The sequence below is a fragment of the Haliotis rubra genome, unplaced genomic scaffold (genome assembly GCF_003918875.1).
Source record: "Haliotis rubra isolate DU_JTF1 unplaced genomic scaffold, ASM391887v1 Scf2, whole genome shotgun sequence".
NCBI lineage: Eukaryota > Metazoa > Mollusca > Gastropoda > Lepetellida > Haliotidae > Haliotis > Haliotis rubra.
Genome location: NW_025766002.1, coordinates 4,933,794 through 4,941,691, shown reverse-complemented (window position 1 = coordinate 4,941,691; position 7,898 = coordinate 4,933,794). Strand labels below are relative to the sequence as shown.

Sequence of the window (7,898 nt, the reverse complement as noted above, 5' to 3'; positions counted from 1 at the left end):
ATGATTCAGGTTCAAATTAATTATGACACCATTAATCTGTGTAGAAGTTTGACACACCCATTCACTAGTTACTAGATTGTCAATCTCTGGTTTAATTTTGATTAATGATATACAGATTTGAATTGATTTTAACACCATCAATTAGTATGCACCAGTCGACATCCTATTCACTGTTACTTCATTCTTGTTTCAGATGCAACAACAGATGGCTGCAATGAAGGTGGGCGGGGCAGGACAGATGGGAAGCATGCCTCAGGGTGGGGCAGGAGGATGGGGGTCACAGAACTCTGGCCAGACATTATCCACAAATCTATGGCAATGATCCTAGCTGTAGTGTAGCATGGACCAGAGTTTTCATGGCTGTCGGGAACAGACAGATGAAATTGAAAATGACATTCCATCAGTATCACAACCATATTTCCATCTGCGATTCTGGAAAGACACGAAGTAAAGTGTATGGAACCATGGAACAAGTTAACGAATACCTCTGTTGTGGTGTATGCCAAGGCAGTTAACAGATAATATATGCTGTTGTTTGTAAATATTTATTGTACAGTTACTGAAGAGGACTCTTTGTTGATTTTATTTCATCATTTGTAGCAATCAATATTGATTTCACCTCACTAGTGCCATTCTTGTAATTATCTCCCTCACACACACTGTCACCCCTCCTCACAATCACCCTCCATATGGCGATATGTCATTAATCAGGGCTAGAATTTTTTTTTTTTTTTTTTAATCTGCTACAGAGTTTCCGTCTACCTTATGGAAAAAGTGATACTCCGCAAGGAAATGTCACAGGTCCAACATGAATTTTACTAAGTCTCAGACTTGCGGACTTTGAATTTTGAAACCTGTTTCTGTAAATGCATCATTACTTATCGGGGGGAAGTAACTTGTATCTGTGTCCATTTTCTTGTTTGTGGATGTTTACTGATTACGTTCTGTATGTCACAAATATCATTTGTCATAGTTTTAGAGTAATGCATGGCGATGAAATGGGATTGTCACAATCATTCATGAGTGGGAATGTTACATTGAATTTCGAAAATCAAATGTAATACAGTGAGACCCCGGATATCTGGACACATTCGGTTTTACGTAAATTGTCCGGATAACTGAATATCCGGATATCTGTCATCCAGGCTTACCGTATATTGCCGTCTATAAGCCGAATTTTTAGGGTAAAACAAGCAGTGTGTAGAAGGGGGTCGGCTTATCTATGAGTTACGCTTTCATCAAACTTTTGTCCAGGGGTAAGAAAACAACATTATATCACTTCGTGTGAACAAACAACAGAAGACAACTTTGTAGTAAAGACGTCAAATTTGCAATTAAACATCACTAGACAAGAATATTTACCTCTTAAGTACTAAGTTGTTTTTTGCTGGGCATTGTATTATTTGCAGGGATTAAGATTACTGTGTGTATTTGAGCCGGAAATAGCAATCAGCTGTGCACACGCGTTTCCCGGCGATCAAGTTCAAATATGCACTATAATATAGTAGTTATTTGAACAGTAGTGAGCATACACTTCTGGTTTAAAATCACTTCCAAAATTACATAGTTTTGATTTGCCACGTGGGACACTCGCGCTTCACTTCACACGGTCAGCTGAAGATCAAAGCTTCGTGCGGATAAGTGAGTCAATTTTGTGTTGATTTAACCGGTTGGTTTGTAAAATTTACCGTCCGGGAATGGAAACCACATATTCGTTATAGACAGTCACTTTTATAACGTAAGAGATTAATTTTTTAATGAAAATTGACCGGAAGGCGAGGTTTCCGGATATTTGGGGTCCGGGTATCGGGGTCTCACTGTAATTGTATTGATAGTCACAAATATCGTAATGAGCAGTCTTTTCAAATTGCTGGGAACTGCTATGCCTTTCATGTTGACCATTATTCAATGCGGTTTTCAGAACGATGCTCATCTCAAGGCACTGCTTTTATGAATACTCTTTTCTGGCTGTTCTTGATGACATGGTAGCAGAATATCTGTCAGAACTCCTAATTTGTTTCAGCGATGGTTGTTTGAAACACAAGGTATTAGTTTAACAACCTATTACAATGCTGGTATCATCAACCTAGTCAGTGTCGGGTCAGTGTCAGCTGGGATGGTGACCAGGTAGGTTCACTCCTACCGTCAGTAATGTCATGCCGTCACCATAGTGTTGCTGTCGAGACCTGTTCATTAGGGAAATGGATGGTCCAGTCTTAGTGACTGGCATTTGCTGTGATTTCCTCATGTGGGTCAGAAGTAGTCGATGGTTGGTTGAAATCACAGATCATGATGTCCAACATGTTGGGACATAAAGTACCTGACATACTGTTTAAGTGGTGACATGAATACAGACATATATACAACAGTCTTGTAAATAAGCCATGAATAGTCATGCAGGATGGTTGGCACTTTTCCTTCTCGAAGGTATATTGACCGATTTCAAAAGAACTGGTCATTTTTTAGGGTTTGGAATTATGGAATGTCTGATATTCTGAGTGTCATTAGTCGTAGCAGTGGTTGATGTGGACTAGGTCTGTGAGGACAGTTCGCCGGTATGAAGGCATAGTGGTTTCAATTGTATTCATAAGTAATTCTGTGATTCCTGTCAAAATAGACTTGTGGGCAGACTTGTAGTTCTTCACATATGTTGTGAAAAAGCTGCATGCTGTAGTTCTGAGAACTGGCGAGAGTTGCTTCTTTCAAATTCTTCTCCACGACTCATTCACATGCTCAAACAGTATCATGTAGTTGTACCATGTGTTCTGTGATAATTGTTGATGGCTCCACCTACACGGGACAAAGTGGAACGTACAGTTCCAGAACACTTGACCTCTTCAGCATCTTTGTTTTGGTACCAGTGTGGACACCTTCAACAGATCAGGATTAGTTTCTGGATTTTGATTTTAGAGCTACACTTCTCTAAAGATGTTAAGGACCACAATTGCTTTCATTTTCGATAGTTAATTCGGAGATAAACACACTATATTGTTAAATCAGAGGTATATAACAAATTTATAATAGCTCTAAAAACATTTTTAAGACCCCACGCTATTGGTTCAGTTTTAAATCAAATTTAGAGCTGTAATAATTTTGTTATATACCTCAGATTTTCCAACAGTATGTTTATCTCCATACTACCATAACCATGTTATTAAGATTTAAAAAAAATACATACGTGTTGGAAAATCAGAGGTATATAACATGATTATAGACCTCTGAATGACTTAAATTAACCAATCACAATCCAGTACTTACCGAAGTCATGGTAGAATCTGTCATGGCCTGACAGCTTAACTATAGTAATATGAACACATTCAGTGGTCCTCAATTTCTCTTGAGTAGTTTATACTGAGACCGAGATCCATCTTGGAAAAGGATCTGTGCGAGTCTGTTTTTATCATCTTTGCACCACAGTTAAGTGGTATATCACAAACTCATTAGAGTGGTAGAAGTACATGAAACAGGTGATTGTAATGGCTGTAGTATGGACTTCAGTCAAAGCGATGGTAGCACTAGGATGATCATTACTCCCATACTTTAACAAAGCGTTACGACTGTTGTAGCGCTACGTTCGCCTTGAGGAACAGGGCCCTGGGCATATTTCTACTCATGTTCAACACTTGGTTGTGGCTGTTGTACCTCAGTGACAGTTAATGTTCAGACCGTATTGTTTGGTTTCTATGTAGAAAGAGGCCCAGGTACTAATTATGAATACAGTATTGTACATGTTCAGCATCCCCTGTGATCCTTCAGTAATTTCACAGTCAACACTGAAAACAGTGTAAAGTAAACTACAAAACTGATATTAAATTAGGACATATTACCTGACTGGAATGGAGTTGAATTGTCTAAATACATAGTGGTACAGTGTTCTTAAAACCCCTCATGTCTTCTGCATGCTCTTTGTGATGGAACACTAAGGTTGTTAGTTGTGTTTCTGTGGTACATCATTTCCCTATTTATATGTAGTTCCAGGAGAGATCCTGTTTATGGGATGTAGACGAGGCTGGACATTTGACAATTTGTCAGCATCTGAGGTACTGTCTGAGAATTTCATCCTTTGATATTATATAGGCAGTAGATATTGATGAGTTCCATGTACTTGTGAGTCTTCAGCCAATCCTTGTGGTTCAAACAGATAGGATAAGTCTAGTCAGTTTATTGTATGTTAAAGACTTAAACATCATTACTATTGCAGAGACTACTTTTGATTGTTATAAAATGTTCAGTTATAATTGCCAGATTTGAGGGGGGACACATGGAAATCAGTTTTCTCCCTTGCCCAGATCAGGATTTGAATCCCAGTCAACCTGATTATGATCCTTGGTTTGTCAGCACCATGTTCATCATCGGTTTTACCCAGGTCAGTAACCTTCATACCTTCATGCTGTTCTACAACATGGTAATTCTGTTAGGAGCAGTGTGAATCTGGATAAAAGTCAGTACCATGTCCGTCACTGGTGTTGATTGACTGACCTTCATACCTTCTCTTCTACAACATGGTAATTCTGTTAGAAGCAGTGTGAATCCGTTGATAAAAGTCAGTAGGAACCAGACCAAGATGGTCATCTCCTGCTATGCAGACTTGTCCTCATGCAGGCTTATGGAGGCTGTTTGTCATGCAGATTTGTCATGCAAGAATGTTGTGATCACTTGTCATGAAGGCTCTTGACAAACTTGTCATTATCACATGTCATGCAGACTTTTAGCAGGTTTATCATGACCACTTGTCAAGCTGGCTTACGGAGGCTTTTTGGTAGGTTGGTCATGCAGACTTGTCACAAGGTCTGTCATGATCACCTGTCATGCAGACTTGTCACAAGTCTGTCATAATCACCTGTCATGCAGTCTTGTCACAAGGTCTGTCATGATCACCTGTTATGCAGACTTGTCACAAGGGCTGTTTGTATTCCTGAAATTCAGAGAACCTATCAACAGCTGCTAAATATCCTGTTTGATGAGACACTCACCACTGTTGAGACTCCCTGTGCTGTGTTACTCAGTGCTAGCATGCTTTCTCTGTTCCACATGTTGTTTAGGTTTATCTGTGAGCCTTTTACTCTTCATACAACCCTTCTACAGCTTCTATGTGTCTGTCTGGCTGTCGTTCACATACATCTTGCTGAGAGGTCTGTGTGCAATGTTAGTGTAGCGTCTCAGCATATCAATGACTCATTGTAATCGAAGATGTTTTAGCGAAAAGGTTTTAATGATGTAAATTGAAATTTGATGTAGAAAATCAAGGCTGTAGATATTTTATCTACTGAAACTGTAAATGTCAATAAATCATAAACTTGATATTGTTGTCTGTTTTAATTTCATGCAAGGTTGAAGAATATGATTGTCAAGCTGTAAACAGCAGGTTCGAATCTTACTTCGCCCTGATTGTGTCATGGTTTGTCAGCACCATACCTGTGCTCATGGATTTCACCTAAGTGGCAAATGTCAGACACTGCCATCACTTCCAGCTTTCTGTACACACACTTTCATGTAACTGGAATGCTGTTCAAAGAGACTTTTCACATTGTACCCATGTGGGGAATTAAACCCAAGTCTTCAGCATGATGAGTGAACGCTTTAACCACTAGGCTACCCCACCACCCCTCTCTTGTTATATAATCTGGCAATATCCTTCCACAATTTGTTCAGGACAATCGGACTATTTTCCTGATGTATATTCCATTTCTGTGTGTGTTTGTTTGGTTAATGCTACATGATGCAGTATACCAGGTATATGATGATGGTATGTATACAAGAGTCATCAGAAGATGACGTATCCCCCTGGCCCCCACATATTTGAAAGAACAAATCATCTGACAGTTACTTAAAGTCCAGCTTGACTTTTTTTTAAACAAAGTCCAAATCATTTCAATGGAAATCATGAGAAATATTAATGCCAAAAATCTGTAAATAGCAAAAGGCACCACTTCAAGATCTGTCTCATATATCTGCCAAGTTTTGCTGAAAGATATTAAGAAGTTTTCCAGTTGTGCTATGGAAACGAAGCCCACCCCTCCCTTTTGAGACTAAGTCCGAATCGTTTCCATGGAAACCAGAAAAAATAAAAATGCCAAAAATCTGCAAATAGCAAAAGGCACCACTTAAGGTTCTGTTTGATATATCTACCAAGTTTTGTTGAAAAATATTGAACGGTTCTTGAGTTATGCTCCGGAAACGAAGCCCACCCCACTTCAAGACTAAGTCCAAAACGTTTCCATGGAAACCGAGAAAAATAAAAATGACAAAAATCTGTAAATAGCAAAAGGCACCACCTTAGGTTCTGTTTGATATTTCTACCAATTTTTGTTGAAAAATATTGAAAGGTTTTGGAGTTATGCTCTGGAAACAAAATGATTACGGACAGACGGACGAGGCGACGACTATATCCCCCCGAATTACATGCCGGGGGGATAATAATCAAGAAAACTTGATGTCACTTTAGGAGAGTATGGGCTGCTGTATTCTAACCCAGATCTTCACAGGTGTGAGAACATATATTTGTTGTGAATTTAAGATACAGCTACATTTCACTTCAGACCTTACAACTTACAAATGAGTATTGAGCTGAATATCGTATTCTTTATAACTATGCAATATTTTTAATGTTTTGTCTGAACTAGTAATTCATGCATTCCCTCTTCACAAGAACATTAAAACTGTGGTGCTTATTTTCATGTTTGGAAGGATGATCCTCACTGAAGTTGAAGTACAGTAATATGGTGAAGGTTTCACAAGCCAACAACATCTGCAGAGTTCTCAATTAAGGACATTCACGTTCGTATTTTCATAGCTCCATAATAACTCGATGATTCACCATTAAGCATATCTGTAAAGCTGTTGCAAGAAAGCAGTATATGGTCGACAGATGCTGTATTCACACGTCTGCAAGCCTCATCATCCTCTGAATGGATTGATTTTGTTTTGTTTGGTTTGGTTGTTTAACGCTCAGGAATATTCCAGCTGTATGGCTGTGGTCTGTACATAATTGAGTCTGGACCAGACAATCCAGTGATCAACAGCATGAGCATCAATCTATGCAATTGGGATACGATGACGTGTCAATCAAGTCAGCGAGCCTGACCACCCGATATATAACTGATATATAATATATATAACTGATCAAATGTCTGTTGACCCTCAGGCAGGCCCATGTTGCCACAGCCGAGTCAGTCTTCACACTACTTTGAGCAATATTTCATTAACATCACAGCTGGGGATAACAGGTTCTGATAATCACATTGTTTGTGGGAGAATGAAACACAGATCTTTTATGTAATGAGTTCATGGCTGCTGGGCCACCCTGACACTTCAGACCAACCACATTCCTTTCTCAAGACATCACACATTGTGTGAGAGTTGAACCCAGATCTTGAATGTAATGAGTTCATAGCTGCTGGGCCACCCTGACACTTCAGACCAACCACATTCCTCTCTCAAGACATCACACATTGTGTGAGAGTTGAACCCAGATCTTGAATGTAATGAGTTCATGGCTGCTTGGCCACCCTGACACTTCAGACCAACCACATTCCTTTCTCAAGACATCACACATTGTGTGAGAGTTGAACCCAGATCTTGAATGTAATGGGTTCATGGCTGCTGGGCCACCCTGACACTTCAGACCAACCACATTCCTTTCTCAAGACATCACACATTGTGTGAGAGTTGAACCCAGATCTTGATCACACATTGTGTGAGAGTTGAACCCAGATCTTGAATGTAATGAGTTCATGGCTGCTGGGCCACCCTGACACTTCAGACCAACCACATTCCTTTCTCAAGACATCACACATTGTGTGAGAGTTGAACCCAGATCTTGAATGTAATGAGTTCATGGCTGCTGGGCCACCCTGACACTTCAGACCAACCACATTCCTTTCTCAAGACATCACACA

At 39.6% G+C, this 7,898-nt stretch overlaps 1 long non-coding RNA gene across 1 annotated transcript; it reads left to right on the top strand.

Moving 5' to 3' along the window:
• The first annotated feature begins 3,210 nt into the window (after positions 1-3,210).
• On the top strand, positions 3,211-5,301 carry LOC124275395. Its single transcript, XR_006898262.1, has 2 exons — positions 3,211-4,715; positions 4,789-5,301. It is a non-coding gene; the product is annotated as an uncharacterized LOC124275395 (long non-coding RNA).
• Positions 5,302-7,898: the final 2,597 nt, after the last annotated feature.